At 37.3% G+C, this 26,905-nt stretch overlaps 1 pseudogene; it reads left to right on the forward strand.

Annotated features, from left to right (window-relative positions):
• Positions 1 to 475: 475 nt before the first annotated feature.
• LOC122095507 overlaps positions 476 to 26,905 on the forward strand; it is a 79,002-nt pseudogene continuing 52,572 nt past the window's right edge.

Below are 26,905 nucleotides of genomic sequence, written 5' to 3' on the forward strand. Positions count from 1 at the left end.
AGCAACCTTCAAAAGGGACTATGGAGGGAGTGTTTTACAGTTGAGCCTGGTGAGACTTCCAGAGGGAGGGCAACTGGTGCAAGTGTTTTCCAGTGGAGCAATGTGGGTGTTGAGAGATGGAGTAGTGTGGGTTTTCTGTTGGAGTTTTTCTGGACCAGGGCAGGGCTTGGAGCCATGGGGCTAGTTGAAGGAGGAGCTTTGAGAAGGAGTGGAAAGGCTACAATGGTGTAGGATAATTATGGGCAGGGTATCAGGTGGAGTATCGTGTAGATCTTAGGGAAGAGCCAATAGGGGTTGGGTTTATCTGGGGAGCAAGGCAGGGCATTGAGAAGGTAGATGTGGGAGGTGAAGAGTCTTGTGGAGGAACAGGGCTGGCTCTCCAGGCAGGAGATGGGCTGTGTGAGAAGCTTCTGGCCAAGCAAGGTGGGGCTTCAAGGGAAGTTATAGGGAGGTGAAGGTTTTTTGATATAGCACGATGGGCTTTGTGGGAAGAGGTAGGTTCAGGGCTGTGTTTTAGAATTTAGGCCACTTAGAAGTAGGCTAGTTATGGGCAGAGATTCTGATAAAATCAGGAGGAGCTCCAGGGAGAAGGCTGGTTGGGGGTGGGGAAGAAAGGGAAGGGGGGATCTTGGAGGTAATAGAATATGGGAGCAATGGGACTGAGAGGGACTAGAGTAGTTAGGAGCAGGGTATCTGGTGGATGAGATGGGGCTTCGAGCGAGGAGCCCCATGTAGGCCGGGTTCTTGGTGTAGTATGTTGGGACATGAAAGGAGATATAGATGTGGCCTGGTATCTGGTGGTGCAGAACAGGGATTCCAGGAAGGGGTGGAGTGGAAGAGGGATTTTACTATAGCAGAGAAGGCGTTTCAGTAAAGCGTCTTGTTGCAGTTAAGCCTTTGAAAGTTTATAGCAGGTCTACCAGGGGTAGGTTAGTTTAGATTAGGCTATTTAAGGAGGAAGCTGCCTGGAAGTGGGTTTCCAGTGGATCCAGTCAAGTTTTATGGGATGGGGGGGATAGGAAAGGGGCAAGACAGTGCAGAGTGAGGCTACAAAAAATGAACAGTTACCACGAATAAATACCATATAAGAACACCATTTTCTGTCAGTGTAGACTTATATTACTTTTATGTATGCAAGAGATGCTGGAGAAAGTAAACAAGTAATAATCCGTCCTAGTGAAATTTTTCTTTATTCTAGTTGATTGAAAATAAAACTACAGGACGCATCAGGCTCAGAGGCACACAGGAGACTAAGACACATGAAGGACTAGAATTCATTCCCCAGCACCAACATTAAGGACCACAAATAAAAGTTTAAAATGTCTCACTTGGTCATAATGGACAATATTGTCTTAAAATTGTGAATGAACAGAACTTTTACTCTGACCATTTTAGAAATCCTAAAACTAAGTAAATAGTAATGTTTTTAACTTTATACAATATTGGAACATGTACTAAAAATAATTAGGAAAATATAAAACTGTACGCAGAATTTCGTTTTCCAGTATCAATTCAAATCTAAAAGAATTTAAAACCAGAAAATTGCCATATAGTGAGGTTGCAGCATGGTTTCTTTTCCATCATCAAAATGGTGACTTAAGCAATGTGTCTTTATCATTGGATGCATCGATGTTAAAACATATCTAAGAATATGAAGCACTACTGAAGAAACTCAGAAGGATCTATGAAATGATGTTGGAATAAAATTAATGACTAATTACAGCAGGAATTGATCTTCACTAGGGCCATAAATACTTTCCAGAAGAAAAGGCTACATTGAAAAATAAACAGTGAAAAGGAAGCAGGTAGGCAGACCTTGAAGTAAACATTATCCAATGAACAACATCTAATGAGGCATGATTGCAATCTTCTTTTACATAAGTTAGAGTTACTGACCTATGTTCTTCCCTAATGCCAAATAACAAAGTCATGAAAATGCAGTGATCATTTTCAGGACATTGGAATTCAATGAATGTATTGCTAGAATGTAAAGATAGATGTCTGATCTAAGGCGTGAAGAAAATATCCCCAATCTCTGGCCCTCCGCTGTGAGAAGTGTACAAGACAAAGCACAAGGAGAATGGACAGAAGTACAGTAGTGCGTACCAGTAGTTCCCAAGATGCATTGATAGATGTAACAGGGGAGAATATCAACAAGATCACCATAGGACTTAGCATGGAGAGTAGAAAGAAGAACAGTGAAAATGCAAGGAGAATTGCAAAAGATTCCCTTGCATATTTGGCAGAAGAGTGCATGGCATTGAGGTCTAAACTACGTGGAGGTATTATAGAAAACTACCTGTGCTCATATGGTGCCACGAGAAGTGAAGAACTTATGATTTACAAGACATTGAATAATCATAAATGTCTTGCTTCAGTAGTGCAGAGTTAAACCTTGATAAATTCTGTTTTGAAACACCTAACAAAGTATAAAACCAAGACAAGAAGATTCAAATTATATATACGTGATTTGACTGTTTGCAACAATAGAGTTCAAAAAAAATCAAATCACATAATGTGGATGTAAAAGGATAACATTACTAAGGTAATCTTTATACAATACACATATTATGTGAATAGTCCTGATTATAAATGATTTGTTTTCCTTACAGATTTTGGATGCACAATACCAACAAAAAACAAAAACAAAACAAAATAAAAAACACTTGGCAGCTAGATGCTTGTGCCTCATCCCTATTCCTATATAGTCACGAGACTGAGATTGGAAGATCATGGTTCACAGATGACTGGGGTAGCAATCCATGAGACATTTATGTTCAATTATTCATAGACAGAGTGAAACCTTGGTTCAAATAGTACAGACTGAGTCATTCATGAGTGAAAAAACCAAGCAAGAGTTTGAGGCTCTGAGTCAAGTTTCATTACTGTGTGTGTGTGCACGCATGTGCGTGTGCGTGCGCGTGCGCGCGCGCACACACACACACAGAAATGGAATGAGAGAAGAGGGAGAGATAAAAGGGAATATTAAGAGTTTAAGGACTATAATAAGTATATATTAATAAAAATGAGGGAAACCATGGAACCTATGTTTCTTTGAGTCTGGCTTCCTTCACGTAATGTGATTTTTTTCCAAGTCTTTCCATTTTCTTATGAAAGGGGCTTTGTGATTCTTTCTGATAGAAGCATAAAATTCCATTGTGTATATATACCACATTGTCTTGATCCATTCATCTATTGAGGGGCATCTTGATTGGTTCCAATAATGCTGCCAGAAACAAAGTTGTAGATTTAGTGTGTTTAACTTGAGATCATTTTGACAAATGCCCAAGAGTGGGATTGCTGGTTCCAGAGCTATGTACATTTGACCTTACAAAATAATGTTAATTGAAATGAACTCCAAGACATGGAAAAAAGTTTTTTTTTTTTTTTTCAGATGTCAACCTTGATGTCGGTAGAGTGTCTAGATCGTATTTTATTTGATTTGTCTTTTGTCATTGTTTATCCCTTGCAATCTCTGTCTTGATTCTGGTACCTTCCACCTTGTATATAGATTTATCTGATTTGTATAAGTAAAGGGAAAAATATAGTGATGAAAGAAGTACAAAGAGTGACGCATTGCAACAATGATATTCACAAGAAACTATATCAGAAATGAAATTTACAACTTTGGGGTGGGGAGGAGGTGTACGGGGTGGGAAGGGATAGAAGAACAACACGGTGTGGGTAACAATATTCAATAAGGAATGTACCTTACTCATGTAAGTGTAACCCCTCTGTATAGTATTTTTGAAATAAATTTAAAAATTGAACCTATCCTAGAAAATATATAGTTTTCAAAATAATACATCTGTCACAGTACTTGTGAGGGGTTCTAGAGTCAAGCTGTTAGACTTGGAAAAGGATAGATTGGGAAGCCATCTCAAACAGCAATCAAAAGTCTGAGAGCTGTGCTCTGGAAAGGTCGGTCAAGGGAAGACAGGGGTATGAGTCATTACCTCAAGAGTATTTAAGTTAGAGCTGTTGGACACTAAAAATTGAGACTTTGGAGACAAGATGGATGTCTGTGCTATGGTTGTAATGACTATTGCTCCTTTGCTCCCTAAAAATAAAGGCATTTAATTATCACCATGTATCCAAACAATACCTCATGTTAATAGTTGTAACCACAAGCTAGATTGATGTCTTAGTTTGGCAACATACCTGTAGCTACTAACCCCCCCCCCCCCCCCACTGTAGTAGAATGAATATAAAACATGTTTAGGAGGATATGGGGATCCAGAAGCTGGCAATGAGAATTTGGATCCTCTGATGTCATCTTTCCTATCACTTCCTGTGAATTCTCAGTTCTTTGGCCAGGTATCCTATCATCTTTGCTGTCCCATGGTTGTGGTAAGTGACAGTACTGATATTCTGAACACTTCAAAACAAACCATGAGAAAACACTTCCTCAAAGAACATTGACATATGTAAAAGAGCACCTGGAAAGATACCAAACATCAGCAGTCACCCAGTGATCCTCTAGCAAGAATGTATAATTCAGGAGTATCTTTACTTCTGATAATATGAGATGGATAATTGTCCCTTTTGTATATATGGTATTTGATATTGCATACATTTTTAGAAACACATATACATTGTGAAATAATGTGATTTATTTCACAGGTCACAGACCATGTCACTGGATTGATAACCCTAATGCCTTATCTCAGTTGCCTGATTCAGATTTAGATGAGTGTGAATTGCCTAATTATGAATATTTCTCCATGAAACTCAACAACACAGAATGAAGTGTCAGTGTCAGGCCATTCTATACTTGCAAGGATTTTTTCATATATTAGAATAATATACACTAACACTGCTCAGCACTCGTGGCACATTGATGTGTTATATGTTCTTCAGATCAGAAATAGGCTATAGCTTAATGTAGAATGATGGGCTATACATTTTCAACGAAAAAGTGATGATTACCTCCTGCAATTATTATCAGTGAAGAATCCTTCCTATACATTTTAATGACTTAGATTCTGCTCTGTGCCTTACCATTATCAGGCAGGGTCACACTATATCGAGCTACAATACTGCAGCAACCTTAGCTGCCTTTGAATTTTAAATCCAATATTGATACCAAGGTCAACTCTGCAACTCTAATCACATAGACAGTGGACAACTGAACTTTTCAAGCCTGGTTAAAAATTCAGCTATTACTGCTCATTGTCAGTGTTAAAGATCTCACTCCTTTAGACTTATTGTCTATCTTCTAGTATTTCCAACACTGCCTTAGATGTTGGTTTTTGAAGTAGATCTTTTAGTTTGCATTTGATTTATGGAGGTGCTAGTGATGTCAGTTGAATTGAATATATAATAATGTAAGTTATTTGATATTTTGACATATGAATTTAATTTTGGCAATTGAGGAAGTGAATACACATCACTCACAAAAGTTGCTTTATGCGTATTGGTATTGCTATATTGTGAACTTCCTAAAAGCCAGCAATGGGATCACATGTCCCAAATCCCATCACTTCTGTCACTGAGACAAGTCTAGAAAGGTCCAGACCAATTGTCTCTTCACAGAGAGAAGCTATCTACAAAGAAGCAGGAGAGAATAGCAAATAAAGCAAATGAGTCTCCCAACAGTTTATTTTATTTTATTTTATTTTATTTGAGAACATACTGTACAGAGGGGTTACAATTACATGGGCAGGATAATGCATACGTTTCTTACCAAGCATTGCAGCCTCCTCCTTTGTTTACCCTTCACCTCCCTTCCCAGCCTCCCCCCGCCCCCCCACCCAATCCTTCCCCCCACACACACCGACATTGTAAAGCTCGTTTTTGACATGACATTTTGTACTTCTCATTGTTGCAACAGGTCCACCTGAATCCTTAAACGACTTATTTGTCCCCATCTCCTCCACAAGTTATACTTACATCAAATATAGAAAAAGCGGGGGTTACACTGTGGGGGAGTGACATACAAATCAACAAAGAAATAATCTTATAAATGCGTTAGAAACACATGCATAAAAGAAAAAAAAAACATTAAAATACGTATTCAAGGGTTCGTTTTCCTAACATCACATTATCTGAACTTTTCCGCTTGACTCATACGTATACTAGATATTGCAAATAAGGGAAACCATGGGACCTATGTTTCTTTGGGCCTGGCTTACTTCACTTAACATAATTTTCTCCAAGCCTTTCCATTTCCTAACAAATGGGGAAATGTCATTCTTTCTGATGGAGGAATAAAATTCCATTGTGTATATATACCACATTTTCTTGATTCATTCATCTACTGAGGGGCATCTGGGTTGGTTCCATATCTTAGCTATTGTAAATAATGCTGCAATAAACATAGTTGTGCTGGTAGCTTTAGTGGGTCTTATTTGTAAACATTTGGGTAAATGCCCAAAAGTGGGATTGCAGGGTCATAGGGGAGTTCTATGTGAAGTCTTTGAGGAACCTCCATACTGCTTTCCAAAGTGGTTGAACAAGTTTACATTCCCACCAACAATGAAGTAAGGTTCCTTTCTGTCCACATCCCCACCAGCATCTGTTGTTGTTAGAGTTCTTGATTTTTGTCGTTCTAACTGGAGTGAGGTGGTATCTCAATGTTGTTTTGATTTGCATTTCTTTTATGGTTAGGGAGGTTGAACATTTCTTCATGTGTCTATTGGCCATCCTTCTTTCTTCTTCAGAGAAGCTTCTCTTTTTAAGTCTTTCGCCCACTTACTTATTGGGCAGTTGTTTCTTTGAGGATTTGTTGTTGGGGGGTTTAATTTTTTGAGTTCCAAGTATATTTTTGATATGAGACCGTTTTCCGTTGTATGGCTAGTAAAGATCTTCTCCCAATCCGTGATCTTTCTATTGATCTTGCTAGCTATGTCATTTGCCCTGCAGAAGCTCTGCATCTTCATGCAATCCCATTTGTCCAACCTTTCTTTGATTTGTTGTGTTTCTGGGTCTCTATTCAGAAAATTTTGGCCTGAGCCAAGGAGACCTAGGGTTTCTCCTATTCCATCCTGTAATGTTTTCAGAGTGTCTGCTTTGAGTTCAAGATCTTTGATCAGTTTGGAGTTGATTCTGGTGCAGCGTGATATATAAAGACCTGGCTTTAGTTTTCTACATGTAGTTAACCAATTTTGCCAGCACCATTTACTGAAGAGGCTGTCTTTCTTCCATTCTATTTTTTTAGCTCCCTTATCGAAGATTAGATGGCTCTAGGTCTGTAGGTTCTTTTCTGGGTTTTCAATTCTATTCCATTGGTCCTGAGGTCTGTTCTTATGCCAATACCAAGCTGTTTTGATTACTATGGCTTTATGGTAGAGTTTGAAATTTGGTATTGATATTCCTCCAGCAGTGTTCTTTCCGTTGAGGAGTGTTTTTGCTATTCGGGGTCTTTTATTGTTCCATATGAATTTTTGGATTGCCTCTTCTATTTCCTTGAAGAATGAGGGTGGAATTTTGATAGGTATTGCGTTGAATTTGTAGATAGCCTTGGGAGTATTGCCATTTTCACGATGTTAATCTTTCCAATCCAGGAGCATGGGAGGTTTTGATATTTTTTAAGTTGTGTGTTTATTTCCTTTTTCAAGATTGTAAAGTTGTCATCATAGAGGTCCTTCACTTCTTTAGTTAACTTAATTCCTAGGTATTTTATTTTTTGTGGGGCTATTACAAATGGAGTTGCTTTCCTAATTTCAACCACACTTTTCTCATTGTTGGCATACAGAAAAGCCATTGATTTTGGGGGGTTCATTTTATAACCTGCTACTTTGCCAAAGTTTTGAATCAGCTTGAGTAATTTGGGAGTGGAGTCTATGGGATTCTTTAAATACAAGATCATGTCGTCTGCAAAGAGGGAGAGTTTTATTTCTTCTTTCCCTATTTGGATCCCCTTTATGTCTGCATCTTATCTTTTTGATGTACCTACGCATTCTAATACTAGATTGAAGAGAAGTGGAGAGAGTAAGCATCCTTGAATTGTTCCTGAGTTACGAAGGAATGGCTTTAGTTTTTCACCATTGAGTATAATGCTGGCTGTAGGTTTGTCATATACACCCTTCATGGTATTGAGGAATGTTCCATGCATTCCTAATTTTTCCAAAACCTTCATCATAAAGGGATGTTAGATCTTGTCGAATGCTTTTTCTGCATCTATAATTGCTCCTGTTGTTGTGATGAATAATATTAATTGATTTGCGTATATGGAACCAGGTTTGCATCCCAGAAATGAATCCTCTCTGATCGTGGTGTATGATTTTTTTGATGAATTGCTTATGTCGATTGGCCAAAATTTTGTTGAGAAGTTTTGCATCAATGTTCATCAAAGAAATGGGTCTATAATTCTCTTTCTTTGATGAGTCCCTGCCTGGTTTTGGGATGAGGGTTATGATGGTTTCATAGAATGTGCTCGGTAGTGAGCTTTCTCTTTCACTTTCATTGAAGCGTTGGAGGAGAATTGGTGTGAACTCTGCTTTGAAGGCCTTGTAAAATTCCGCTGTAAAACCATCTGGTCCTGGACTTTTCTTAGCTGGGAGGTCTCTTATTGCTGTTTCTATTTCAATGCTTGATATGGGCCTGTTAAGATAGTTTAATTCATCTTGGTTTAGTTTTGGCCTGTCAATATTTGCTAGGAAGAGGTCCATTTCTGTCAAGTTCTCAAACTTATTAGCATAAAGTTTTGAGAAGTATTCCCTTATAATGTTCTGAATCTTGGTTGTTTCCGTGGTGATGTTTCCATTCTCATCTCTGAGTTTATTAATTTGGGTGTGTTCTCTTCTTTTTCTGATAAGATTTGCTAAGGGTCTGTCAATTTTGTTAATTTTTTCGAAGAACCAACTCTTTGTTTTGTTGATTCTTTCTATAGTTTTTTTGGATTCCAATTCATTTAATTCTGATTTAATTTTGATTATTTCTTTCCATCTACTGGATTGGGGTTTATCTTGCTGCTCTTTTTCAAGGAGGTTTAGATGTGTCATTAAATTCTTAGTTTCAGATCTCTCCAATTTGTTGATTTAGGAGTTCAGAGCTATAAACTTGCCTGTGAGTACTGCCTTTGCTCTGTCCCAGAGGAGCTGGTAATTTGTGTGCTCATTTTTGTTGAATAGCATGAACATTTGAATTTCCTTTCTAATCTCTTCCATGACCCACTCATGATTCAGCATTGTGTTGTTCAGCCGCCATGTGATACCGGATTTTCTTTGGTAGCTTTTGGTTTTGAGTTCTAATTTTATTCCCTTGTCGTCAGAGAGAATGCAAGGTATAACTTCAATGTTTCTGAATTTAGACAAGTTTGCTTTGTGGCCTAAAATGTGGTCTATTTTAGAAAACGTTCCATGTGCTGCTGAGAAAAACATGTATTCTGATGATGCTGGGTGAAATGTTCGGTAGATGTCTGTTAAGTCTACTTGATCTATGCAGCTGTTTAGATCTGCGGTTTCTCTGTTGAGTTTTTGCCGAGTTGATCTATCGAGTGGGGGGAGTGGTGTGTTAAAATCCCCAACAATTAATGTCTTTGGATCTATATGGGATTTAAAGGAAAGTAGTGTTTCTTTGATAAATTTGGGTGCTCCATTGTTTGGCGAATAGATATGTAGAATTGTAATATACTCCTGAAGGAGAGATCCTTTAATTAGCATGTAGCGACCTTCTTTATCTCTTCTCACAAATTTTCATTTGAAGTCTATTTTATCTGATATTAGGATTGCAGCTCCCACCTGTTTATGGGGGCCGTTTGCTTGGTAGATTTTGTTCCAGCCGTTAAAATTGAAAATGTGTTTGTTTTTACAGGCAAGATGTGACTCCTGCAGGCAGCAGATAGAAGGGTCTTATTTTTTAATCCAACTAGACAGTCTATGTCGCTTAATTGGAGTGTTCAGTCCGTTAAAGTTAAGACATAGGACTGAGAGGTATTTGGGAGTTGTTGCCATGTTATCCACCTTCTTGGGGGCTGCTAAAACTGGGTTGTTCCTATGGTTTTGGATTCTCAGTTTGGGTGCATTTTCTTGGCCTTTATTGCGGTCTTATTGGTTTTCTATGTGTAGGACATCTTTAAGAATCTTTTGTAGGGCTGGTTTGTTGGAGATGTATTGTTTCAATTTTTCTTTGCTATGGAAGGTTGTTATTTGGCCTTCAGTTATGAAGGAGAGTTTAGCTGGGTACAGTATTCTTGGTTGATAGTTGTTTGTTTTTAGGGCATGGCATACATCATTCCAGGCTCTTCTTGCTTTGATTGTCTCTACTGAGAAACCTGAGGTGATTCTAATTGGTTTCCCTTTATAGGTGAATACCCTTTTCTCCTTGACAGCTTTAAGGATCTTTTCCTTTGTCTGAGTTGATCCTGTGTGGATTATAATGTGACGGTTGGATGTCCTATTCTGGTCTGGTCTATTTGCGGTTCTAAAGGCTTCTTGTATCTGAATAGGCCTATCTTTTTGCATGTTTGGGAAGTTCTCTGCTAGGATCCTGTTAAACAAATTTCCTAGACCATTAACTTCTGTTTCTAGGTGCTCCTCTACACCCATTATCCTTAGATTAGGCCTTCTGATGGTGTCTTCCAAGTGTTGGATAGATCTATCATATTTCTTGGACTTGTCTTGGATGGTTGTATGTTCTTTCTCTATAATATCTAGGCTGTCTTCAATCCCTGAGATTCGATGTTCTGCATGTTCTAACCTGCTGTGAAGACGCTCTACTTTGTTTTTTATCTCTTTTCCTTCTAATTAGTCAGCTTTGATGGTTTCAAGTTCTTTGTTGAAGATCTGTTTTAGGTCTTGTATGAATTTCTTTACTTCCTTAATTTGGTGTTCAGTGTTTGTTCTCAAATCACTTAGTTGATTGGTTATGGTTTCTTTGGACTCCCATACCTTCTGTTGGGTTCCATTCAGCATTCCCTTTGTGGTCTCCCTGATTTCCTTCAGCTCTTTGTTAATGGATTCCATGAATGCCTTTAGTGATCTTTGTGTGTTCTCTACCTGGTCTCTCAATTCCTGAATTACTCTTTGATTAGCTTCCTCCCGTTTGTGGTATTCCTGCAGTTCTCTTTCCTCCCGTTTGTGGGATTCCTGCAGTTCACTTTGAGTGTTCTCAGCCTGCTCACGCCATTCCTCCCTTTTTCTTTGAGTATTCTCAAGTTGTTCACGCAAATCCTGTATCAGTTTTTGAGTAGCTTCCTCACGCTTATGATATTCCGCTATAAACTTCTGGGATGCCTCCTCTCTCTCCCTGTCATGCTCATACAGAGTCCTTTGTAAGTTGTCAAACTTCTCATTTATCATGTTTGCCAGCAGTGTTTGTAGAGCTATTTGCGAACTCTCCTCTGAATTATTCATTATCTGTTCTGACCCCTGATTATCAAGATTGGGAATTGAGATACTGAGTTTGCCATTTTTCTTGTGTTTTTCCGCCCATTTCAGATGAAGATAGCACCAGTTTTGTGCTAGAACACTATCTTACGGCAATCATCAACCAAAGTTTGCATTTGTACAGTCAATAGTCTACAGATACAATCTAGTTCAACAGATACATTTATTCAACATCAAACAACTATATGTTAATGAACTTCGAACCACAGAGAAGAATTTGGAAAACCAGAAATTATTAGGGTTAGGGAAAGATATGGTAAAAAACAGGAATAGATTGGTGTGGGGAGGCACAGCGAGAGTTAACTATGTCCTAATCACAATGCAGGAAATAGGTTAGGTAGGATGCAAGTAGAGAGAGAGAGGAAAAGAAGAAAGGGAAAGGGGAATGAAAAGAGACCTGAAAAAAAATAGAAACGTAAAAATTAATGTTATTATAGAGATTAAAAGGCCATCTATGTAGAGAGGAATGTGAATATATTGAGAGAAGGGGAGGGATATACAGGAGATGTGAAAAACTTTAAAAAATGCTTAAAATATTATATAGGTATAAAGAGGTAGTACTGCTATTAAGGAATTTAAGTCTCAGAGGTTTTGAATTGAGTAATAAATTTGTGGATTAAGTGTGTACACAATTGGGGATAGGGTCTACTAGTTAAGTACGGGTTTATCTGAGGATGTGCAGGACAAGAGTTAAGTCACATAAAGAAGAACAAAAGAGAGGAAAAGGTGGAAAGGATAGGAAAGGGAGAAGAAAAGATCAGAAGTTCAGTAGAGCTAGACAAAAACCAAAAGATATTTAAGAAAGAAAGAAAAAGAAAGAAGATAAGAAAAGAAAGGAAAACCCACATTCACGTATTTCTAAAATAAAAATTATAAGAGGAGAAAAAAAAAGTTACTGGAAAACAATTATTTTTTCAAAAGAATCAAAAATGAAAGATTAATAAAAGTTTTAGAAAAGGAAAAAAAATTTTTTTATATATATAAGGTACCAAAAAAAAAAAAAAAGAAGAAGAAAAAAAAGAAAAGATGAAGAAAAAAAAAAAAGTACTTTGATTTTTTTTGGGGGGGAGGGGTTGGAAGAATCCTGTATCTCCGTTTTGTCTGTAACCAGCCTCTTGTTGGAGTCTCTGGTCAGCTTGAGGACCTGTGGCTTGATTGGTTTCTTAAGTCAGTTTGTACGAACAGGCAGAAAAATGCTCTGCTTTACCCAAGATTTTGAGTTCCCCTCCCAGGTTAGTTTACTGAGAGGGTGATCTGCTTTGAGAATCACAAAAGAGGGGGATGCAGTGATGAGGCTAAGTCCTGGGTAGAGTTGAGGGCTTTCAACAAACAGTAGCTTTTCCCTGCGGCTATTTTGTGAAAAAACTCACAGAGCCCAGGGTGGAGCCATTCTCAGGGTTTCTGTTTTTCAATTGATTGTTGAGGCTGCTAGAGGGATGGGCAGCCTCTGGCTCTGGTTACCCAGTGAGGAGAACCACTCCAATGGCTGGCGCCTGCGCTGGGTGACTATTCCCTGGATGGAACTGAGTCTGTGAGGTCACTTCGCCATTAAGTTCTTGTGACCAGCTAAATGACTCATTTTATTCCAAGGCCTGAGCTGGAGCTAGCAGCTCCTCCGAGCTTTGTCGGTATCCAAGATGGAGATCACCGGTGCTGGGGGGAGAGGGGTGGCCTTCCCTCCTCTGCTCCCTGAGGAGTGAGGACGTCGGGCTTCTACTCACGCCGAGTCTTGGATCCTGGGTCGTCTCTGGTCTGCAAACTGCAGGATGAAGATGTCTGCTCCTTGTCGGTTCTTGCTGGTGTTGAGTAGAATTTCCTCGTCCGCTGCTTCTGGCTCCTTCATCCCGGACTCTCTGTGTCTCAAGTATGACCGCGGCAGTGGTCGCCGCCACGACCCTGCCGCTGCCGCGGTGGCTGCTGGCAAGTGCTCAGATGTGTCTCCTTGCCTTGGCTTCCCCACTCTTGACTAACTCTCTGTCCTGTGATGGCACACTTGGTGTGATTCTTTGGCTTAGGACTGTTCACTGGAACTCTAAAACTGCTTTCTATGCGAGAACTTGTTCAGATTCCAGCTTCTGCTCCGCCATCTTCCCGGACGTCTGCCAACAGTTTTGTTACATATTCTTTACACTTTGCCATTAAGACCAATATAATAGTATTCTTTATAACCTCTTTCCTAATCTTTTCCTGTTCTGAATAGTTTTATTTATGGATCTCCAAGAAGTCCTATAAGAATAACATAAGAGGAGTTCCGGGAAGATGTTTCCAGCCGCCACTGCTGCAGCGGCATCGGCCACAGTCACCATACCTGCAAAACAGAGTCCAGGACGAAGGAGCCAGACACGGTGGGGGAGCAGATTCTACTCAACACCAGCAAGAACCCACAAGGAGAGGACTTCTTCATCATGCATTTCACAGACCAGAGATAAACCAGGAACCAAGACTCAACGAGAGTAGAAGCCTGCGGTCTTCACTCCTTCTCAGGGAACAGAGGAGGGAAAGGCACCCCGCCCCCCACCCTCCAGTTTCAGAGATCTCCACATTGGATACCTACAAAGCTCGGCGGAACTGCTAGCTCCAACTCAAGCCTTGGAAGAAATTTAGAGTCATTTAGCAGCTCACAAGAACCTAAAGAGACCTACCAGACTCAGCTCCACCCAGGGAAAAGTCACCCAGCTCAGGCATCAGCCTCAGGAGTAGCTTTCTTCACTGGGTAATGAGAGCCAGAGGCTGCCCCTCCCTTTTGCAGCCCTGACAATCAATTGAAATTCAGTAAACATAAACACTGAGAATGGCTCCAGGCTGGGTTCTGTGAGTTTCTTACAAAGTAGCCCCCGGGAAAAGCTACTGTTTGCTGAAAGGCTTCAACTCTACCCAGAACCTAGCCTCATCACAGCATCTCCAGACATGAGAACAAAGCCATCTCCCTCTTTTGTGATACTCACAGCAGATCTCCCTCACATTGAACTAACCTGGGAGGAGGATCTCAAAATCCTGGGTAAAGCAGACCATTTTTCTGCCTGTTCAAACTGACAAGAAACCAACCAAGCCACCGGAAAACCAAACACCACCAGGAGACAAGAGGGTCCAACAAGAGGCTGGTTAGTGACACAAGGGCCAAACAGGATTTTTCCCACCCCTCCCAAAAAAATCAAAGAAAATTTTTATTTTTTTTGTACTATTTATAAAAAAATTTTTTTTCTTTTCTAAAGCTTTTTTTAATTTTTAATTTTTACATTTTTTGAAATGTTGTCTACTTACATTTTTTTCCTCTCATAATTTGTATTTTATGGGTATTTGTGTGTGTGCGTTTTTCTTTTTTTCTTTCTTTTTAAAAAATTATTTTTGTTTTTTGTTTAGCTCCACTGAACTTCTGATCTTTTTTCTTTCTTATCCTTTTCACCTTTTCTTCTCTTTCATTCTTCTTTATGCGACTTAATTGTTGTTCTACACATCCTTAGATAAACCTGTAGTTGATTATAAGACCATATCCCCCATTGTGTATACACAATCCAGAAATTTATTACTAAATTCAAAACATCTGAGACTTAAATTCCTTAATAGCAGTACTACCTCTTTATACCTATATAATATTTTAAGTATTTTTATTTTTAAGTTTTACATCTCCTTTATATCCCTCTCCTTCTCTCAATATATTCACGTTCTTGTATGAATACTTTGTATTCGTATCTGCATAATATATTTATTTTTTACTTTTCTATTTTTTCTGGTCTCTTTTTTTCCCTTTACTCTTTCTTTTTTTCTCTCTCTCTAATCCTATCCAACCTATTTCCTGCTTTGAGATTAGGACTTAAGTTAACTCTCCATGTGCCTTCCAACATCACTCTATTCCTATTTTTTACACAAATTTCTCCCTAAACCTAATAACTTCTGGTTTACCAAATTCTTCTTTGCGGTTTGTAGCCCATTAATATATAGTTGTTTGATGTTGAATAGAGGTATCTGTTGAACTAGATTGTATCTGCAGACTATTGACTGTGCAAATTCAAACTTTTGTTGATGCTTGCCTTAAGAAAGTGTTCTAGCACAAAACTGGAATTATTTTCATCCCAAATGTTTAGAGTAAGCCGGAAAAACACAACAAAAATGTCAAGTCCGGGTATCTCAACTTCCACTTATGATAATCAGGGGATAAAACAGATAATGAATAATCCAGAGGAGAGTTCTCAAATAGCTCTACAAACACTGCTAGCAACATGATAAATGAAAATATTGAAAACATACAAAGGACTCTGTATGAGCATGATAAGAAGAGAGACGAGGTAAATAAAAGGTCAATACAGGAAAAGATTGAAAACCTACAAAGGACTCTGTATGAGCATGAGGGGGAGAGAGAGGAGGCAATCCAAAGGTTTATAAAGGAATATCATGAGCGTGAGGAAGCTACTCAAAAAATGATACAGGATTTGCGTGAGCAGCTTGAGAATAATCAAAGAGAAAGGCAGGAATGGCGTGAACAGGATGAGAACACTCAAAGAAAACTTCAGGAATGGCATGAACATCAGGAAGCTAAGCAAAGAGTAATGCAGGAATTGAGAGAGCAGGATGAGAATACACAAAAATCACTAAAGGCATTCATGGGAGCCATTATAACAAAGAGCTGAATGAAGTCAGGGAGACCACAAAGGGAATGCTGAATGGAATCCAACAGAAGGAATGGGAGTCCAAGGAAACCATAACCAATCTACTAAGTGATTTGAGAATAAACACTGAACACAAAATTAAGGAAGTAAAGAAGGTCATACAAGATCTAAAACAAAGCTTCAACAAAGAATTTGAAGCCACCAAGGCTGACCAATTAGAAGGGAAAAAAAAAACCCAAAGTAGAAAGCCTTGACAGCCGGTTACACCATGTAGAAGATCGAAACTCGGGGATTGAAGACAGCCTAGATATTATAAAGAATATACGACAATCCAAGACAAGTCCAAGAAATATGATAGATCTATCCAACACTTGGAAGACACCATCAGAAGGCCTAATCTAAGGAAAATAGGTGAAGAGGAGCACCAAGATAGAAGTTAATGGTCTAGGAAATTTGTTTAACAGGATCCTAGCAGAGAACTTCCCAAACATGCAAAAAGATAGGCCTATTTAGATACAAGAAACTTTTAGAACTCCAAATAGACCAGACCAGAATAGGACATCCCACCGTCACATTATAATACACACAGGATCAACTCAGACCAAGGAAAAGATTATTAAAGCTGTCAAGGAGAAAAGATTAATCACTTATAAAGGGAAACCAATTAGAATCACCTGAGATATATCACCAGAGAAAATCAAAGCAAGAAGAGCCTGGGATGATGTATGCCATGCTCTAAAAACAAACAACTATCACCCAAGAATACTGTACCCAGTTAAACTCTCCTTCATAACTGAAGGCCAAATAAAAATCTTCCATAGCAAAGAAAAATTGAAACAGTACATTTCCACCAAACCAGCCTTACAAAAGATTCTTAAAGATGTCCTACACATAGAAAACCAACAAGACCACAATAGAGGCCAAGAAACTGCATCCAAATTGAGAATCCAAGAACCATAGGAAGAACCCAGTTTTAGCAGCACTGAAGAAGGTGGATAACATGGCAGCAACTCCCAAATACCTCTCAGTCCTATCTCTCAATATTACCGTACTTAACTCTCCAATTAAGTGACATAGACTGTCTAGTTGGATTAAAAACAAGATCCCTCTCTCTGGTGCCTTCAGGAGTCACATCTTGCCCGTAAAAACAAGCATATTTTCAATATTAAAGGCTGGAATAAAATCTACCAATCAAACGGCCCCAATAAACAGGCAGGAGTTGCACTCCTAATAACAGATAAAATAGACTTCAAATTAAAATTTGTGAGAAGAGATAAAGAAGGTCGCTACATACTAATTTAGGGATCTCTTCTTCAGGTGGATATTACAATTCTAAATATCTATTCACCAAACAACAGAGCACTCAAATTTATCCAAGAAACACTACTTTCCCTCAAATCCCACATACATCCAAAGACAATAATTGTAGGGGATTTTATCACACCACTCTCTCCACTAGATAGATCAACTCGGCAAAAACTCATAAGAGAAAGAGCAGATTTAAACATCTACCTAGATCAACAAGTTTTAATAGACATCAACCGAATATTTAACCCAGCAGCTTCAGAATACACGTTTTTCTGAGCAGCACATGGAACATTTTCTAAAATAGACCACCTTTTGGTCACAAAGCAAATTTGTCCAAATTCAGAAACGTTGAAGTTATACCTTGCATTCTCTCTGACCACAAGGGAATAAAATTAGAACTCAGCACCAAAAGCCACCAAAGAAAGTCCGGTATCACATGGAGGCTGAACAACACACTGCTGAATCACGACTGGTTCATGGAAGAGATAAGAAAGGAAATTCAAATGTTCATGCTATTAAACAAAAATGAGCACACAAATTACCAGATTCTCTGGGGCACACCAAAGTCAGTACTCAGAGTCAATTTTGTAGCTCTGTGTTCCTACATCAACAAATTGGAGAGATCTGAAACCAACAATTTAATGAGACATCTGAACCTCCTTGAAAAGGAGCAGCAAGAAAACCCCCAATCCAGTAGACGGAAAGGCATAATTAAAATTAAATCAGAAATAAATGAATTAGAATCCAAAAAGTCGATAGAAAAAATCAACAAATAAAAGAGTTGATTCTTTCAAAAAATTAACAAAATTGACAGACCCTTAGCAAATCTTATCAGAAAAAGAAGAGAACACATGCAAATAAATAAACTCAGACATGAGAATGGACACATCACCACAGAAACAACCAAGAATCAGAGCATTATAAAGGAGTACTTCTCAAAACTTTATGCTTATAAATTTGAGACCTTAGCAGAAATGGACCTTTTCCTAAGAAATATTGACATGGCAAAACTAAACCAAGATGAGTTAAACCATCTTAACAGGTCCATATAAAGCATTGAAATAGAAACAGCAATAAGAGACCTCACAGCTAAGAAAAGTCCAGGACCAGATGGTTTTACAGCGGAATTCTACACAGCCTTCAAAGCAGAGCTCACACCAATACTCTTCCAAATCGTCAATGAAATTGAAAGAGAAAGCTCACTATCTAACACATTCGATGAAGCAATCATAACACTCATCCCAAAACCAGGCAGGGACTCATTAAAGAAAGAGAACTATGCACCCATTTGTTTGATGAACATTATGCAAAACTTCTCAACAACATTTTGGCCAATCAGCTTCAACAACTCATCCAAAAAAATCATACACCACTATCAGACAGGATTCATTTCTCAGATGCAAAGCTGGTTCCATATACGCAAATCAATTAATATTATTCATTTCATCAACAGGAGCAAGGATAAAAACCACATCGTTATCTCAATAGAAGCAGAAAAACATTCGACAAGATCCAGCACCCCTTTATGATGAAGGTTTTGGAAAAATTAGGAATCCATGGATCATTCCTCAGTACAATAAAGGCTCTATATAACAAACCTACAGCCACCATTATTCTTAATGGTGAAAAAGTAAAGCCATTTCCTCTTAACTCAGGAACAAGACAAGGATGTCCTCTCTCTCCACTTCTCTTAACTCTTGTATTAGAATACCTAGCTATAGCAATAAGAAAAGATGCAAACATAAAGGGGATCCAAATAGGGAAAGAAGAAATGAAACTCTCCCTCTTTGCAGATGACTTGATCTTGTATTTAAAGAATTCCATAGACTCCACTCCCAAATTACTCAAGCTGATTCAAAACTTTGGCAAAGTAGCAGGGTTTAAAATTAACCCCCCAAAATCAATGTATTCCAACAATGAGAAAAGTGTGTTTGAAATTTGTAAAGAAACTCCATTTGTAATAGCCCCACAAAAAATAAAATACCTAGGAATTAACTTAGCCAAAGAAGTGCAGCACTTCTATGATGAAAACTTTAAAAACTTCAAAAAGGAAATCAAAACAAAACTTAGAAAATGCCAAAAAACTCCCATGCTCCTGGATTTGAAAGATTAACATCATGAAAATGGCAACACTTCGCAAGGCTATCTTCAAATTCAATGAGATACCTATCAAAATTCCAACCTCATTCTTCAAGGAAATAGAAGAGGCAATCCAAAAATTCATATGGAACAATAAAAGACCCGGAATAGCAAAAATGCTCCTCAACAGAAAGAACACTGCTGGAGGAATATCAATACTAAATTTCAAACTCTACTATAAAGCCATAGTAATCAAAACAGCTTGCTACTGGCACAGGAACAGATATCAGGACCAGTGGAATAGAATTGAAAACAAAGAAATGAGCCTACAGACCTATAGCCTTCAAATCTTTGATAAGGGAGTTAAAATAATAGAATGGAAGAAAGACAGCCTCTTCAGTAAATGTTGCTCGCGAAATTGGTTAACTATTTGTAGAAAACTAAAACTAGATCCTTTTATATCACCCTGCACCAGAATCAACTCCAAATGCATCAAAGACCTGGGAGTCAAAGCAGACATTCTAAAAACTTTACAGGATGGAATAAGAGAAACCCTAGATCTCCTTGGCGCAAGCCGAAATTTTCTTAATAGAGACCCGGAAACACAACAAATCAAAGAAAGGTTGGACAAATGGGATTGCATGAAGTTGCAGAGCTTCTGCCTGGCAAAGGACATAGCTAGCAAGATCAATAGAAAGCTCAGGGATTGGGAGAAGATCTTCTCTAGCCATACAACGGACAAGGGTCTCACATCTAAAATATACTTGGAACTCAAAAAATTAAATCCCCCAACAACAAATCCTCAAAGAAACAACTGCCCAATAAATAAGTGGGCTAAAGACTTAAAGGGAAACTTCTCTGATGAGAAAAGAACGATGGCCAATAGACACATGAAGAAATGCTCAACCTCCCTAGCCATAAAAGAAATGCAAATCAAAAGAACATTAAGGTACCACCTCACCTCAGTTAGAATGGCAAAAATCAAGAACTCTAATAACAACAGATGCTGGAGGGAATGTGGAAAGAAGGGAACCTTAGTGCATTGTTACCACTTTGGAAAGTAGTATGGAGGTTCCTCAAAAGACTCCACATAGAGCTCCCCTATTACCCAGCAATCCCACTTTTGGGCATTTACCGAAGTGTTTACAAACAAGACCACACTAAAGCTACCAGCACAACTATGTTTATTGCAGCATTAGTTACTATAGCTAAGATATGGCACCAACCCTCAGTAGATGAATGTATCAAGAAAATGTGGTATATATACACAATGGAATTCTATGCCTCCATCAGAAAGAATGACATTGCTCTATTTGTTAGGAAATCGAAAGATTGGAAAAAAATTATATTAAGTGAAGTAAGCCAAGCCCAAAGACACACCGGTCCCATGGTTTCCCTTATTTACAATAGTTATTATATGTATGAGTCAAGCAGAGAAGTTCAGATAAGCTGATGTTAGGAAAATGAACCCTAAGATATTTATTTAAATGTTTTTTTTTCTTTCATGCTTTTGTTTCTAACACATTTATAAGATTATCTTTGTTGCTTTGTGTGTCCCTCCCCCACAGTATAACCCCTGCTTTCACTGTATTTGATGTCGGTATAATTTTTGGAAGGAAAGGGGAAAAACAAGTCTTTTAAATTAGGATTCAGGTGGACTGGTTGCAACAATGAGAAGTACAAGTTGTTATGTGGAAAACGAACTTTACATCTTTGGTTGGGGGGTGGGGGGAGGTTTGGGTGGAGGGGAAGGCTTGGAATGGATTGTAAGGGTAAACAAATGAAGAGGCTACAATGCTTGATAAGAAATGTACTCATTATCTTGCCCATGTAATTGTAACCCCTCTGTACAGTTTTTTCACAATAAAAAAATTAAAAAAAGAGTAAAAAAAGAATCAATGAAGAAATCTACATAAATCATATAAGAATTCATACAAATAGTTTGTTAGGGATATATAATCCAAAAGGAATAATTTCAGGAAAGTATTAATCACATAAAATGTAATGCATTGACTATTTATTGAAAACTTCAGCAGTTGTAGATTATTTATTCTGATAACAAAGTTTATAACCTACGTTCTAACAGTATTCCAAATAGAACATAGAACTAGAAACATGAAGGGTACCACTAAAGACAGCTACTGCTACCACTAGTAGAATAAAAATGAAATTTAGGCAAAACTGCTTCAGAACAAATGCCACAGGACAGCCACAACATTACTTCCATTGTTCATATGAAGAAAAGACCTTTTTTTGTAGTAAAGACCAATTTTCACAGATATTAACATCAGTTGGTTATATATTTCTTAAGGCCTTCAGGAGGGATGCTGTGACCCTGTTGATGGAAACTGACTTCTTTAGGACCAACTACACAATATGCAGACACCATTCCAAGCACTGCACCTGCATTAGTGTAATTTTAGTGCTCATGAGTCTTCTCTAAGTTAGGAAATGAGTTAAGTATTTTATTAAAAACAGATGTAGGCAAGAAGGCCAAACAAATATCCTAAGTACCTAAGACTGATCAGTTGTAGACCAATAATTCAAATCCAGGTTTCCAACAGGCATATCTGAGGATATTCTGTGTCACATTCATTACATTTCAAGAGCTATGGAGCCTATGAACCCACATTATCTTCCTAATTATGATTATAAGGGCAATAACAATGCTACAGAATATAAATATTTTTAAATGAAAAGGGTGTGGATAAAGACAGTGTAAGTGATCTTTATACCAAATAAAATGGGATTAATTTCTAAAGAAATACCTGAATGAACATCATTCAGCTTCTACTGTTTATTATTCCTGGAGTAATTTCTTAAGGAGAACAAATCCAGGCCAAAGGCCAAAGACATTTTTTCTGATGAACACAGCCTTTTAACATTAAGTACCTTGAATACACAGGGAATAGTTTGTTATAGATATATAATCCAAAAGAAATAATTTTTGTGACTACTTACTTTCTTGTTGTACCGAAGGAAACTATTACCTATTCTAAAACATATATAAATTTAATGGATATTAGTGTTATCGGTCTAAATTAGGTGTGCATAATATATGTAATGTATTCTATTATGTAACACATAAATGATATATTTATAATATATGTATCATTATTGATATTCTATGACCACTATAAATAATATAGGTATAAAACTGGTTTTAGTATTATTCTGTGAAGGATACAAGGAATGACAACTTTATTTAAATAAATATATTTGTATGTTTTAGTCACATAATTTATTTTTGTACCAGTACTGAGACTTGAACTACGGTCTTGGTCTTGTCCCTGAGCCATTTCACTCAGACTGGCTTCATATAGCTATCTTCAAATCTCAGCCGATAATTAGCTGGGATTACAGACATGAGTCATGTTCTATTTTTTGAATTCTTACATAATTATTTCTGAATGTTCAATTATATTGTGATATTCCATTTTTAACCAAATTGAGAATAAATAACTAATTATTGGGTAAAACTCTGTGTTGCAATCCAAATTGTAAGGACCCTACTTTACTATCAATTTTCAAAGTATTTCTAGTTTAATTCCTGGACAGATAAGTAGAAAAATTAAATTATGTGTGCATAATATATGTAATATACCATATTACATTGCATATAAATTATATGTTTATAATATATGCATAATTTGTGATATTCTATAATTACTTTAAATAATATATTATAAAACTGGTTTTAATATTATACTGTGAAGGATACAAGGAATATCAACATCCCTACATTTTCAACAGTATATAAACTACGCTATAAACACATATCTTCAAGAAAGCACACCTCTGTAGTCACATATTCATCTTCAAATATTCTCTTAATCGCTATGAACATCTTCTAAGATTGGCTACACTTATCCACAGCAAACACTCTGCGATACTTTGTGGATAAAGTTGCTTGTCCTCATCCTTATAGCCTTTCACCTACTTCAGTGAAGAGCATTTTCTCCTGCTTTGCCTGTAGACGATCACCCTTTGTTATTTCCCAGCAAAGAAATTGTGGCTAGCAGGCTTGAGCACTGGTACATTCAGAGGTTCTTTGGTTGTGAATTTTCCCCTTCCTTTCTTGGTAAGAGAGCTGGAATAATGAAAAACATTTAAGGCAGTGTGTTTTAGTGTAGATGGAAACATACTGATTTGAAAATACTACAAATATTCATTCTTAAATTTATTTTTAATTCATATATAATAGGGGTGGTTTTAGTGGTGCATGCCTTTAAATATAGCTATTTAGAAGTCTGAAAACCAGATAAATGGACCAGGAGACACTTATCTTCAACTGAGAACTAAAAACCTAAAAGTGGAGCTGTGGCTCAAATGGAAGAATGACACCCTGAACACAAAAGAAAAGTAAAAGAACTTAGGCCCTGAACGTAAGTCATAGTATTAGCACTCATATACTATATATTTGGTTCCTAAAATATTCTGTGAGTTAATTTGTCAAAACTTGGTCATGGATTACATATGAGGTGTGAAGAAGTATGTAAGTTCGAAATGACTCCAAGGTATTTTGACAAGACAACTGGAAGACTTATCACTTAATCAAATAGTACTGAGGGATAGGTTTGTAGATAAAGATCAAAGCTCAGGTTGGGATCTTTTGAGATTGCTAAAATCAGTAGTTAGGAGTTGTAAGTAGACAGGATGCTATTAAGGATTTGAATTAAAGAAAGAAGAGACTTGGAGGAAAAAAACAGAAATAATTACATGTACTGAGTAGTAACAATCATGAGAAGGAAGATTACAGAACTAAGCTCTGGGATACACAAATATGTAAAACATTACAAATGAAGAAATACAGTAATAAATATGTAATGCAGACTTGTATGGATAGGTATTTTTAATGTTTATGCAATGATTGTGTGATGACCTAAAATTTAAGAAATTGGTAAGGTCAACTATCCCTTGGACCAACCATAGCTGATAGTTTAAAGAAAATGGGTCCACAATAGTGTGTCTTGATTTGCCAAAGTGAAAACAGGTCAATATTTGGAAAGCCATTTTTTGGACAAGTGGTTGGAGTGACAATTACTGCAGTTTGTTCAAGTGTCAGTAGAAGGGTTCAGTTTTTAGCACAACAATAGAAATCTTTCTGGGATCTGATAGATTTTCCCACTGTCTTCAATTTCCATTTTTTCAGAAAAATAAAATATCATTACTGGAAGAGAGTCTAAAAATTAGGCCTTTGGCAAGCTATCAGATATGCAGTCTATCACATGCCCAAATAATAGAAAATGTGAACAGGTCTACATTGAGCACTCACAGTAGACAGGTCTCTGGACTTTCTCAGGAAGAGACTTCTGCCATTGTGGGATGGATAGGGCTGGATAATTTACAAAATAGCCATCATAGATTGAGAATATTCTGCTAAGTCGACAGATGAGATATTGAATGTATTAACTGCATTTTATTGATTTTTATGAATCAGTTAGTCAGATTCTTCATACCATATGACGTTACTAGATAATGAAATGCATGTTTATTGCATTTTCTTTGTATAACATATAGTATATTTTGAAATTTGGTATAAATCATTCATCTTTTTTTTTTTTCCAATATGGATTACTCCCAGTTCTCAAGAGTGGGGAAATGCCCTGGAACTTTGAACTTGAAGTCATATGTTGCCATGTGTCATTTCCTATTTTCCTATACAGAGTTAGTAATAAATTATATGCAATTTATTTTTTATTTGTATTTATTGTCTATTGCAGAGTTTGAACTTGGGTCCTGGGCACTGTTTCTGAGGTCTTTGGCTCAAGGTTATCTCTCAACAACATTGAGCCAAAATGTCAATTTTAGTCTTGATTGATTAATTGGAAACAAGTGTCTCCCAGGAACTTTTTTGCCCAAGCTGGATTTGACCTGTGATCCTCATATATCAGCCTCCAGATTATCCAAGATAAACTGACTTAAGAAACCAACCAAGCCACAGGACTACAAGCAGACAAGGAGCTCCAACAAGAGGCTAGTTATGGACAAAAAGGAGATACAGGATTTTTCCCAACCCTTCCAAAAAAAATCAAAGAACTTGTTTTTCTCATCTAATTTTTGTACCTTTTATAAAAATTTATTTTTCTTTTCTAAAACTTTTTTTTTTTTAATTTTTACCTTTTTTGAAAAAAAATTGTTTTCTAGTAACTTTTTTGTCCTCTTATAATAATTTTTTTTTAGGAGTACATGTGTGTACGTTTTTTTTCTTTCTTTTTTTAAAAAAAATTTGTTTTTTGTTTAGCTTTACTGAACTTCTGATCTTTTTATCTTTCTCTCCTGTCCTTTTCACCTTTTCTTCTCTTTTGTTCTATTTTATGTGAATTAATTGTTGTTCTGCACATCCTCAGATAAACCCGTAGTTGACTATTAGGCCCTGTCCCCAATTGTGTACACACTTAATCCACAAATTTATTACTCAATTCAAAACCTCTGAGACTTAAATTCCTTAATAGCAGTACTACCTCTTTATACCTGTATAATATTTTAAATATTTTTATTTCTAAGATTTTCACATCTCATTTATATCCCTCCCCTTTTCTCATGATATTCACGTTCTTTTCTGAATAGTTTGTTTTTGTTTCTGCATAATATTTTTAATTTTAACTTTTCTATTTTTCATGGTCTCTTTTTTTCCCTTTCTCGTTCTTTTTTTCTCTGTCTCTATGTTCATCATATCCAACCTATTTCCTGCTTTGAGATTAGGACTTAGTTAACTCTCCCTGTCCCTTCCCACATCACTCTATTCCTATTTTTTACCCACATCTCTCCCTAACCCTAATAATTTCTGGTTTTCCAAATTATTCTTTGCGGTTCGTAGCCCATCAATATATAGTTGTTTGATGTTGAATAGTTGTATCTGTTGAACTAGATTGTATCTGCAGACTATGGTCTGTGCAAATACAGACTTTGGTTGATGTTTGCCTTAAGTTAGTGCTCTAGCACAAAACTCTTGTTATTTACATCACAAATGGGCAGAGTAAGCCAGAAAACACAAGAAAAATGGCAAGTCCGGGCAGCTCAACTCCCACTCATGATAATCAGGGGACAGAACAGATAATGGATAACCCAGAGGAGAATTCTCAAATAGCTCTACAAACACTGCTGGCAAACAAGATAAATGAAAAGATTGAAAACCTACAAAGGACTCTGTATGAGCGTGAGAGGGAGAGAGAGGAGGCAATCCAAAGGTTTATACAGGAAAAGACTGAAACCGTACAAAGGACTCTATATGAGCGTGATAAGGAGAGAAAGGAGGCAATCCATAGGTTTATACAGGAAAATCATGGACGTGGAGGAAGCTACTCAAAAATTGATACAGGATTTGCGTGAGTAACTTGATAATACTCAAAGCAAGAAGAGCCTGGAAAGATGGATGCCATGCCCTAAAAACAAACAAATATCAACAAAGAATACTGTACCCAGCTAAACTCTCCTTCATAATTGAAGGCCAAATAAAAAGCTTCCATAGCAAAGAAAAATTGAAACAATATATCTGCACCAAACCAGCCCTACAAGGATTCTTAAAGATGTCCTACACATAGAAAACCAACAAGACCACAATAGAGGTCAAGAAACTGCACC

The sequence above is a fragment of the Dipodomys spectabilis genome, unplaced genomic scaffold (assembly GCF_019054845.1).
Source record: "Dipodomys spectabilis isolate Male_0828 unplaced genomic scaffold, ASM1905484v1 ptg000355l, whole genome shotgun sequence".
Classification (NCBI taxonomy): Eukaryota; Metazoa; Chordata; class Mammalia; order Rodentia; family Heteromyidae; genus Dipodomys; species Dipodomys spectabilis.